Source organism: Perca fluviatilis, chromosome 4 (genome assembly GCF_010015445.1).
Source record: "Perca fluviatilis chromosome 4, GENO_Pfluv_1.0, whole genome shotgun sequence".
NCBI classification, from domain to species: Eukaryota; Metazoa; Chordata; class Actinopteri; order Perciformes; family Percidae; genus Perca; species Perca fluviatilis.
Window position 1 is genome coordinate 31,385,346 of NC_053115.1, and position 12,522 is coordinate 31,397,867.

A 12,522-nucleotide genomic window follows, 5' to 3' on the forward strand; every position below is an offset into this window, starting at 1 on the left:
AACTAAGTACATGTACTTAAGTACTGTACTTAAGTACAAATTTCAGGTAGGCCTACTTGTACTTTAAATTAGTCTTTTCTTTTGTGCCCCCTTTCTACTTCTACTCCGCTACATTTCAGGGAGAAATATTATACTTTTTTACTCATTACCTTATTCATCTGACAGCTTTAGTTACTAATTACTTTACAAATGAAGACGTTTGCACACAAAACACATGTGGTTTATAAAATCTGATGTTTCATTATAAATTAAACTACCCAACAATATAAAGGCCTACAAGTCCAGCTGAAATGATTAGCTGATTAATCTCTTAGTTGATTGACAGAACTGTTTGGATCATTTCCAGTTTCTAAAATGTGAGGATTTTCGTGGCAGGGTTGGCTCAATGGGTAGAGCAGGCGCACATACTGAGAAGTTTATGCCTCGGGGCAGAGCTCCAGGGTTCGAGTCCAACCTGTGACGATTTCTTGCATGTCTCCCCCCTTTCTCACCTAGCTGTCCTATCAAAATAAAGGTGTAAAAGCCCAGGGGAGGATTTTTCTTCCTTGAGTACTTTTACTTTTAATACTTTAAGTACATTTTCCTGCTGATAATTACATACTTTTACTTAAATAACATTTTCAATGCAGGACTTTTACTTGTAACAGAGTATTTTTACAGTGTGTTATCAGTACTTTTACTTAAGTAAATGATTTGAATACTTCTTCCACCACTGATTCTTTCCTTTGTGTTTTTCTCATAATAATTATAGGGTGACGTGCAAATGTTTGCTGTATTGTATTACACAATGTGTATCAGATCTTACAGTCAATCTCTCTGTCTTTTTCTTTTTTTAAAGATAATTTTTTGGGACATTTGTAGGCTTTTATTTGGATAGGACAGCTTAGACTTGAAAGGGGAGAGAGAAGGGGAATGACCTGCAGCAAAGGGCCGAAGGTCGGAGTTGAACCTGTGGACGCTGCATCGAGGAGTAAACCTCTATATGTGGGTGCCTGCTCTACCATGTGAGCTAACCAGGGGCCCGAGCTCTCCTTTCTGATTAATATTTGTCATATACTACTAACATATAGTGTAGTTCCCTTAACAGTGGAACAGAGACCCTGTTAAGAGTTTTGAGAAGTTGTCAGTTGTTTTGCAGCAAAATGATTAAGGTATATATTTGCACAAACAGCATAAAAACATAATAGCTGGCCTAGTGATATGCTCTGTTTACACAACAGAGCAGTTTTCTACTTTTTATTTTCCACATTGTTGAGTGGGACTTCTTTTATAGAAATCCTGCTAGAAAATTACTAAAAGAGCATTTTGTTTCCTGCCTGCATGACCTGTGAAACTGGGATCCCTATGTGACTCCCAGCAGTATCAGTCATGGTGCCTAGATTGGTTTCATGTGGGCGGAGCCTGTGTCAATTAAGGGGAAGTCACTATAGCGGTAGTTAACTGTATTACAATAATGTTCTTTACAATAACACAATGAATGTATTTGATGTAACCAAGGGTGTAACTTTGGGTTGAAAAGTGGGGGGTGGACACAAAACAGGGGGTCAGGGGTAGGGTTGGGTATCGTTTGGGTTTTTTTCGATTCCGGTGCTAAATCGATACTTTTAAAACGGTGCCGGTGCCTAAACGGTGCCTGAACCGGTACTTTTCAATAAAGTTTAAAAAAAAAGAAGAAGAAAAAAAATAAGGGTAGTAAACAACAGTCAGTGACTTGTTTATTGCTAAGGCGATGGTCAAAATTAAAGATTAAATAATAATGTAATAACTATAACAATAACAATAACAATAACTTATTTCACCAGTAAATTGCTGTTGAACCCCAGATGGGAAAAGGGTATTTTACAATTACTGTGAATGCACCACGAGGCTACCTGTTTTAAGTGAATGCACCGTCTGTGTTGTTTAATTCCGACCATATAAACATACTGTATATCTATGAATTGCGACAACAGCAGCTGCTGCTGCGCTGCAGAGCAGACTGTTACATCCCGCTGTTGAAGTCCTCCACAGTGAAATACACTGTTTATACTGCACTATAGCGGTAGTTAAAGTGATGGTTCGGAGTAATTCACCCTAGGGTCCTTTGCACCATGACCTCGAGCCAAACACCCCCCCAGAAGCTTTTTTCACCTGGTTCGAACATTGGTAGAGTTAGCTAGAGTAGCGTTATCAGCTGAATGGGCTAACGGACCTATCGCTGGTTATTACCCACTAATAATGCCCGAATGATACCAAACGTCTACAATAAATGTCAAATAAGTTATGCTCATAAAGGATGGATTGAAAGTTTGTAAGACACACAGAAGATTTATGTAAATAACACTTGCCTGCTGGCTTCTGCTCTCTGCTGTTGTTGTTGCTGCTAAGACGAAGTGCTTAGGGCTGTCCTACAAATACAACAACGAAAGAGATGCAACAAAAATATTATATATTAAAAAGATTTTTAAAGTAAGTGCTGTAGTATAACTAGCAGGAGACAAGTAATAATTGAGGTAAGTTTGGAGACATTACCTTATTTAATCATTGAATTAATAAATATTTTTGTTGTAACTCTTTTCGGTGTAGTAATTTGTAGACGGCCCTAAGCACTCATCTAACTGCAGGTAGCAGCAGCAGCAGCAACAGAGAGCTGAAGAGAGCAGGCAAGTGTTCATAAACTTCTGGTGTACTTACAAACTTTCCAATCCATCGTTTTATGAGAGCATAACCTATTTGTACTACTTGTAGACGTTTGGTATCATTTCGGGCATTATTAGTGGGGTAACTTACAAGATACAAACGTGGGTCCATTAGCCCCTGCGCTAAGCTATTCAGCTGATAATGCTACTCTAGCTAACTCTCCCAATGTTAGACCCAGGTGAAAAAAGCTTCTGGGGGGGTGTTTGGCTCGAGGTCATGGTGCAAAGGACCCTAGGGTGAATTACTCCGAACCATCACTTTAACTGTATTACAATGATGTTCTTTACAATAACACAATGAATGTATTTGATGTAACCAAGGGTGTAACTTTGGGTTGAAAAGTGGGGGGTGGACACAAAACAGGGGGTCAGGGGGTCCTCCGCCAGAAAAAAACGTTTCCATTTGAATCCCATTTCTACATACATTTATAGGGGGGGTTTTGTTATAAAAAAAAAAAAAAATAATAAAATAAAAAAAAAAAAAAAAATGGAAAAAAAAAAAAAAATTAGTATAAAAAAATATAAAGAAAAATATTTTTTTTTTTTTTTATTGTTTAAAATAGGCCAATAACAGAGACTTATAGGCTAAAGAAGGTAACACAACAAATTTGAAAGTGTGTGTTTGTGCGTGTTTGTGTGTGTGTGTGTGTGTGTGTGTGGGGGACAAAGGGGATTTGGAAAATAGGGGGGAAGAGACATGTTGCCCTAGTGGAAATTACACCCTAGGGATGTAACAGATTTAAAAACAAAGGAGTAACTTGGTTTACAGCACCTCAGTCATAATAGGGGTCATTGATAGGGAATGGTACTGAGTATCCTCTAGATAAACTACTTCATTCCATTTTAATCCCATTCTCCTCCAAAATGTGTTCCTGGTATAGCCTAATAATAATAAAACAAAAAAACAAGTGAGATGTCCTTATCTGGATGCCTTAACAAATAATTGTTCATGTGAACTACAAGTAGTGGTTCTTTCAATAATCTAAGGACATTTCCCTGATGATAGCCTCAGACTTTAACTTAAGTAATATTATCCGAAGTTCCGTAGCAAACTCAAAAGAGTATACATTTGCACAAACAGCATAGAAACATAATACCTGGCCTAGTGATTTGCTCTATTTACACAACAGAGCAGTTGTCTAGTGTCAATTTTCCACATTGATGAGTGGAACTTCTTTTATAGAAATCCTGGTAGAAAATTAGTAAAAGAGCATTTTGTTTCCTGCCTGCATGACCTGTGAAACTGGGATCCCTATGTGACTCCCAGCAGTATCAGTCATGGTGCCTAGATTGGTTTCATGTGGGCGGAGCCTGTGTCAATTAAGGGGAAGTCACTATAGCGGTAGTTAACTGTATTACAATGATGTTCTTTACAATAACACAATGAATGTATTTGATGTAACCAAGGGTGTAACTTTGGGTTGAAAAGTGGGGGGTGGACACAAAACAGGGGGTCAGGGGTAGGGTTGGGTATCGTTTGGGTTTTTTTCGATTCCGGTGCTAAATCGATACTTTTAAAATGGTGCCGGTGCCTAAACGGTGCCTGAACCGGTACTTTTCAATAAAGTTTAAAAAAAAAAAGAAGAAGAAAAAAAATAAGGGTAGTAAACAACAGTCAGTGACTTGTTTATCGCTAAGGCCATGGTCAAAATTAAAGATTTAATAATAATGTAATAACTATAACAATAACAATAACTTATTTCACCAGTAAATTGCTGTTGAACCCCAGATGGGAAAAGGGTATTTTACAATTACTGTGAATGCACCACGAGGCTACCTGTTTTAAGTGAATGCACCGTCTGTGTTGTTTAATTCCGACCATATAAACATACTGTATATCTATGAATTGCACAACAACGCAGCTGTTGCGTGCGCGGCTGCAGACTGTTACATCCCGCTGTTGAAGTCCTCCACAGTGAAATACACTGTTTAACGTTAGCTGTCAGCATTTTACCGGGTGTTTTAATCCAGCTTCTAGCTAAAGGTAGGCTAACGTTACATGCCGTCAGTTGTAGTGTAAAGTCAAGCACCGAAATGAGGCAACCGAAACTTTCGTTCTTATTCGGTCTCGGCACTACCCCGCGCTGCGGGCACCGGTTCCCTATTGGCACCGAGTTTCGGTACCCAACCCTAGTCAGGGGGTCCTCCGCCAGAAAAAAACCTTTCCATTTGAATCCCATTTCTACATACATTTATAGGGACTATGGTTATACAAAATCCAGGAAATTATTAAGATGACCATAATAATAAATGATGCCAGAAAGAATACTATTTACAGTGCCTTGCGAAAGTATTCGGCCCCCTTGAACATTTCGACCTTTTGCCACATTTCAGGCCTCAAACATAAAGATATAAAACTGTAATTTTTTGTGAAGAATCAACAACAAGTGGGTCCCAATTATGAAGTGGAACGAAATTCATTGGCTATTTAAAACTTTTTTAACAAATAAAAAACTGAAAAAGTGGGCGTGCAAAATTATTCAGCCCCTTTACTTTCAGTGCAGCAAACTCTCTCCAGAAGTTCAGTGAGGATCTCTGAATGATCCAATGTTGACCTAAATGACTAATGATGATAAATAGAATCCAGCTGTGTGTAATCAAGTCTCCGTATAAATGCACCTGCTCTGTGATAGTCTCAGAGGTCCGTGTAAAGCGCAGAGAGCATCATGAAGAACAAGGAACACACAAGGCAGGTCCGAGATACTGTTGTGGGAGAAGTCTAAAGCGGGGTTTTGGATACAAAAAGATTTCCCAAGCTTTAAACATCCCAAGGAGCACTGTGCAAGCGATAATATTGAAATGGAAGGAGTATCAGACCACTACAAATCTACGAAGACCCGCCCGCCCTCTAAACTTTCAGCTCATACAATGAGAAGACTGATCAGCGATGCAGCCAAGAGGCCCATGATCACTCTGGATGAACTGCAGAGATCTACAGCTGAGGTGGGAGACTCTGTCCATAGGACAACAATCAGTCGTATACTGCACAAATCTGGCCTTTATGGAAGAGTGGCAAGAAGAAAGCCATTTCTTAAAGATATCCATAAAAAGTGTCGTTTAATGTTTGCCAAAAGCCACCTGGGAGACACACCAAACATGTGGAAGAAGGTGCTGTGGTCAGATGAAACCAAAATCGAACTTTTTGGCAACAATGCAAAACGTTATGTTTGGCGTAAAAGCAACACAGCTCATCACCCTGAACCCACCATCCCCACTGTCAAACATGGTGGTGGCAGCATCATGGTTTGGGCCTGCTTTTCTTCAGCAGGGACAGGGAAGATGGTTAAAATTGATGGGAAGATGGATGGAGCCAAATACAGGACCATTCTGGAAGAAAACCTGATGGAGTCTGCAAAAAACCTGAGACTGGGACGGAGATTTGTCTTCCAACAAGACAATGATCCAAAACATAAAGCAAAATCTACAATGGAATGGTTCACAAATAAACATATCCAGGTGTTAGAATGGCCAAGTCAAAGTCCAGACCTGAATCCAATCGAGAATCTGTGGAAAGAACGGAAAACTGCTGTTCACAAATGCTCTCCATCCAACCTCACTGAGCTCGAGCTGTTTTGCAAGGAGGAATGGGCAAAAATGTCAGTCTCTCGATGTGCAAAACTGATAGACATACCCCAAGCGACTTACAGCTGTAATCGCAGCAAAAGGTAGCGCTACAAAGTATTAACTTAAGTGGGCTGAATAATTTTGCACGCCCAATATTTCTGTTTTTTATTTGTTTAAAAGGTTTGAAATGTCCAATAAATTTCGTTCCACTTCATGATTGTGTCCCACTTGTTGTTGATTCTTCACAAAAAATTACAGTTTTATATCTTTATGTTTGAGGCCTGAAATGTGGCAAAAGGTCGAAAAGTTCAAGGGGGCCGAATACTTTCGCAAGGCACTGTAACTATAAGAGACTATAAGGAAAATATGTTTTACTTTCTTTATTGTTTAAAATAGGGGCCAATAACAGAGACTTATAGGCTAAAGAACAAATTTGAAAAGTGTGTGTATGTGTGTGTGTGTGTGTGGGGAGGGACAAAGGGGATTTGGAAAATAGGGGGGAAGAGACATGTCGCCCTAGTGGAAATTTCACCCTAGGATGTAACAGATTTAAAAACAAAGGAGTAACTTGGCTTACAGCACCTCAGTCATAATAGTGGTCATTGATAGGGAATGGTACTCAGTATCCTCTAGATAGACTACTTCATTCCATTTTAATCCCATTCTCCTCCAAAATGTGTTCCTGGTATAGCCTAATAATAATAAAACAAAAAAACAAGTGAGATGTCCTCATCTGGATGCCTTAACAAATAATTGTTCATGTGAACTACAAGTAGTGGTTCTTTTAATAATCTAAGGACATTTCCCTGATAATAGCTACAGACTTTAACTTCAGTAATATTTTCCAAAGTTCTCAATAATTGTTTTGTAGCAAACTCATAGGGGTATACATTTGCACAAACAGCATGAAAACATAATACCTTGCCTAATGATCTGCTCTAATCACACAAAAAAGCAGTTTCCTAGTTTTGACTTTCCACATTGTTGAGTGGGACTTCTTTTATAGAAATCCTGCTAGAAAATTACTAAAAGAGCATTTTGTTTCCTGCCTGCATGACCTGTGAAACTGGGATGCCTATGTGACTCCCAGCAGTATCAGTCATGGTGCCTAGATTGGTTTCATGTGGGCGGAGCCTGTGTCAATTAAGGGGAAGTCACTATAGCGGTAGTTAAAGTGATGGTTCGAGAGTTCACCATGAGTTAACATTTTTCACCTTGGCTTCGGTAGAGTTAGCTAGAGTAGCGTTATCAGCTGAATGGGTTGATCGATTCACGCGTTGTATTCCGTATTACTCATAATCCGAATGATACCAAACGCTTCATAAATAGTACAAATAAGTTATGCTCTAAAAGGATGGATTGAAGAAAGTTTTTAGTACACCAGAAGTTTATGTAAATAACACTTTGCTGGCTTCTGCTCTCTGCTGTTGTTGTTGCTGCTGTAAGACGAGTGCTTAGGGCTGTCTACAAATTACAACACCGAAAAGAGATGCAACAAAAATATTTATTAATTAAAAAAGATTTTTTAAAGTAAGTGCTGTAGTATAACTAGCAGGAGACAAGTAATAATTGAGGTAAGTTTGGAGACATTACCTTATTTAATCATTGAATTAATAAATATTTTTGTTGTAACTCTTTTCGGTGTAGTAATTTGTAGACGGCCCTAAGCACTCATCTAACTGCAGGTAGCAGCAGCAGCAGCAACAGAGAGCTGAAGAGAGCAGGCAAGTGTTCATAAACTTCTGGTGTACTTACAAACTTTCCAATCCATCGTTTTATGAGAGCATAACCTATTTGTACTACTTGTAGACGTTTGGTATCATTTCGGGCATTATTAGTGGGGTAACTTACAAGATACAAACGTGGGTCCATTAGCCCCCGGCGCTAAGCTATTCAGCTGATAATGCTACTCTAGCTAACTCTCCCAATGTTAGACCCAGGTGAAAAAAGCTTCTGGGGGTGTTTGGCTCCGAGGTCATGGTGCAAAGGACCCTAGGGTGAATTAACTCGAACCATCACTTTAACTGTATTACAATGATGTTCTTTACAATAACACAATGAATGTATTTGATGTAACCAAGGGTGTAACTTTGGGTTGAAAAGTGGGGGTGGACACAAAACAGACGGTCGGGGTCCGGCTCCGCCAGAAAAAACGTTTCCATTTGAATCCCATTTCATTTATAGGGACTATGGTTATACAAAATCCAGGAAATTATTAAGATGACCATAATAATAAATTATGCCAGAAAGAGTACTACTTAGCTATAAGAGACTATAAGGAAAATATGTTTTACTTTCTTTATTGTTTAAAATAGGCCAATAACAGAGACTTATAGGCTAAAGAAGGTATCAAACAAATTTGAAAGTGTGTGTATGTGTGCGTGTGTTTGTGTGTGTGTGTGTGTGTGTGTGGGGGACAAAGGGGATTTGGAAAATAGGGGGAAGAGACATGTTGCCCTAGTGGAAATTACACCCTAGGGATGTAACAGATTTAAAAACAAAGGAGTAACTTGGTTTACAGCACCTCAGTCATAATAGGGGTCATTGATAGGGAATGGTACTCAGTATCCTCTAGATAGACTACTTCATTCCATTTTAATCCCATTCTCCTCCAAAATGTGTTCCTGGTATAGCCTAATAATAATAAAACAAAAAAACAAGTGAGATGTCCTTATCTGGATGCCTTAACAAATAATTGTTTATGTGAACTACAAGTAGTGGTTCTTTCAATAATCTAAGGACATTTCCCTGATGATAGCCTCAGACTTTAACTTAAGTAATATTATCCGAAGTTCCGTAGCAAACTCAAAAGAGTATACATTTGCACAAACAGCATAGAAACATAATACCTGGCCTAGTGATTTGCTCTATTTACACAACAGAGCAGTTGTCTAGTGTCGATTTTCCACAATGATGAGTGGAACTTCTTTTATAGAAATCCTGCTAGAAAATTAGTAAAAGAGCATTTTGTTTCCTGCCTGCATGACCTGTGAAACTGGGATCCCTATGTGACTCCCAGCAGTATCAGTCATGGTGCCTAGATTGGTTTCATGTGGGCGGAGCCTGTGTCAATTAAGGGGAAGTCACTATAGCGGTAGTTAACTGTATTACAATGATGTTCTTTACAATAACACAATGAATGTATTTGATGTAACCAAGGGTGTAACTTTGGGTTGAAAAGTGGGGGGTGGACACAAAACAGGGGGTCAGGGGTAGGGTTGGGTATCGTTTGGGTTTTTTTCGATTCCGGTGCTAAATCGATACTTTTAAAACGGTGCCGGTGCCTAAACGGTGCCTGAACCGGTACTTTTCAATAAAGTTTAAAAAAAAAAGAAGAAGAAAAAAAATAAGGGTAGTAAACAACAGTCAGTGACTTGTTTATTGCTAAGGCCATGGTCAAAATTAAAGATTTAATAATAATGTAATAACTATAACAATAACAATAACTTATTTCACCAGTAAATTGCTGTTGAACCCCAGATGGGAAAAGGGTATTTTACAATTACTGTGAATGCACCACGAGGCTACCTGTTTTAAGTGAATGCACCGTCTGTGTTGTTTAATTCCGACCATATAAACATACTGTATATCTATGAATTGTGACAACAGCAGCTGCTGCTGTGCTGCAGAGCAGACTGTTACATCCCGCTGTTGAAGTCCTCCACAGTGAAATACACTGTTTAACGTTAGCTGTCAGCATTTTACCGGTGCTTAATCCAGCTGCTAGCTAAAGGTAGGCTAACGTTACATGCTGTCAGTTGTAGTGTAATGTCAAGCACCGAAATGAGGCACCGAAACTTTCGTTCTTATTCGGTCTCGTTACTACCGTTTACGTCGGCACCGGTTCCCTATTGGCACCGAGTTTCGGTACCCAACCCTAGTCAGGGGGTCCTCCGCCAGAAAAAAACCTTTCCATTTGAATCCCATTTCTACATACATTTATAGGGACTATGGTTATACAAAATCCAGGAAATTATTAAGATGACCATAATAATAAATGATGCCAGAAAGAATACTATTTAACTATAAGAGACTATAAGGAAAATATGTTTTACTTTCTTTATTGTTTAAAATAGGGGCCAATAACAGAGACTTATAGGCTAAAGAACAAATTTGAAAAGTGTGTGTATGTGTGTGTGTGTGTGTGTGTGTGGGGAGGGACAAAGGGGATTTGGAAAATAGGGGGGAAGAGACATGTCGCCCTAGTGGAAATTTCACCCTAGGATGTAACAGATTTAAAAACAAAGGAGTAACTTGGCTTACAGCACCTCAGTCATAATAGGGGTCATTGATAGGGAATGGTACTCAGTATCCTCTAGATAGACTACTTCATTCCATTTTAATCCCATTCTCCTCCAAAATGTGTTCCTGGTATAGCCTAATAATAATAAAACAAAAAAACAAGTGAGATGTCCTCATCTGGATGCCTTAACAAATAATTGTTCATGTGAACTACAAGTAGTGGTTCTTTTAATAATCTAAGGACATTTCCCTGATAATAGCTACAGACTTTAACTTCAGTAATATTTTCCAAAGTTCTCAATAATTGTTTTGTAGCAAACTCATAGGGGTATACATTTGCACAAACAGCATGAAAACATAATACCTTGCCTAATCATCTGCTCTAATCACACAAAAAAGCAGTTACCTAGTTTTGATTTTCCACATTGTTGAGTGGGACTTCTTTTATAGAAATCCTGCTAGAAAATTACTAAAAGAGCATTTTGTTTCCTGCCTGCATGACCTGTGAAACTGGGATGCCTATGTGACTCCCAGCAGTATCAGTCATGGTGCCTAGATTGGTTTCATGTGGGCGGAGCCTGTGTCAATTAAGGGGAAGTCACTATAGCGGTAGTTAAAGTGATGGTTCGAGTATCTTCCGCAATAGACTCGGTGCCTTCAGAAAGCCATCTGAGCTCCAACATTGGTAGAGTTAGCTAGATAAGCGTTATCGCTGAATGGGCTATGCACGTTTGTATCTGTTATCTTACTAATGCTCGAAATGATACCAAACGTACAAAAAATAAGTTATGCTCTCATAAAAGGATGGATTGGAAAGTTTGTAAGTACACCAGAAGTTTATGTAAATAACACTTGCCTGCTGGCTTCTGCTCTCTGCTGTTGTTGTTGCTGCTGTAAGACGAGTGCTTAGGGCTGTCTACAAATTACAACACCGAAAAGAGATGCAACAAAAATATTTATTAATTAAAAAGATTTTTTAAAGTAAGTGCTGTAGTATAACTAGCAGGAGACAAGTAATAATTGAGGTAAGTTTGGAGACATTACCTTATTTAATCATTGAATTAATAAATATTTTTGTTGTAACTCTTTGTTGTAGTAATTTGTAGACGGCCCTAAGCACTCATCTAACTGCGGGTAGCAGCAGCAGCAGCAACAGAGAGCTGAAGAGAGCACAGTGGTTCATAAACTTCTGGTGTACTTACAAACTTTCCAATCCATCGTTTTATGAGAGCATAACCTATTTGTACTACTTGTAGACGTTGTATCTTCGGGCATTATTAGTGGGGTAACTTACAAGATACAAACGTGGGTCCATTAGCCCCTGCGCTAAGCTATTCAGCTGATAATGCTACTCTAGCTAACTCTCCCAATGTTAGACCCAGGTGAAAAAAGCTTCTGGGGGGGTGTTTGGCTCGAGGTCATGGTGCAAAGGACCCTAGGGTGAATTACTCCGAACCATCACTTTAACTGTATTACAATGATGTTCTTTACAATAACACAATGAATGTATTTGATGTAACCAAGGGTGTAACTTTGGGTTGAAAAGTGGGGGGTGGACACAAAACAGGGGGTCAGGGGGTCCTCCGCCAGAAAAAAACGTTTCCATTTGAATCCCATTTCTACATACATTTATAGGGACTATGGTTATACAAAATCCAGGAAATTATTAAGATGACCATAATAATAAATTATGCCAGAAAGAATACTACTTAGCTATAAGAGACTATAAGGAAAATATGTTTTACTTTCTTTATTGTTTAAAATAGGCCAATAACAGAGACTTATAGGCTAAAGAAGGTATCAAACAAATTTGAAAGTGTGTGTATGTGTGCGTGTGTTTGTGTGTGTGTGTGTGTGTGTGGGGGACAAAGGGGATTTGGAAAATAGGGGGGAAGAGACATGTCGCCCTAGTGGAAATTACACCCTAGGGATGTAACAGATTTAAAAACAAAGGAGTAACTTGGTTTACAGCACCTCAGTCATAATAGGGGTCATTGATAGGGAATGGTACTCAGTATCCTCTAGATAGACTACTTCA

At 38.9% G+C, this 12,522-nt stretch overlaps 1 protein-coding gene and 3 non-coding genes across 4 annotated transcripts in view; 1 reads left to right on the forward strand and 3 right to left on the reverse strand.

The window, feature by feature from the left end:
* The window catches only part of zgc:171566, a 39,513-nt gene that overhangs the window by 7,366 nt on the left and 19,625 nt on the right, over nt 1-12,522 (forward strand). The window lies entirely within an intron of this gene.
* On the reverse strand, nt 1,256-1,312 carry LOC120558256. Its single transcript, XR_005639084.1, has one exon. It is a non-coding gene; the product is annotated as a U7 small nuclear RNA (small nuclear RNA).
* On the reverse strand, nt 7,231-7,287 carry LOC120558257. Its single transcript, XR_005639085.1, has one exon. It is a non-coding gene; the product is annotated as a U7 small nuclear RNA (small nuclear RNA).
* LOC120558242 lies at nt 10,917-10,973 on the reverse strand. The gene has a single exon (XR_005639072.1). It is a non-coding gene; the product is annotated as a U7 small nuclear RNA (small nuclear RNA).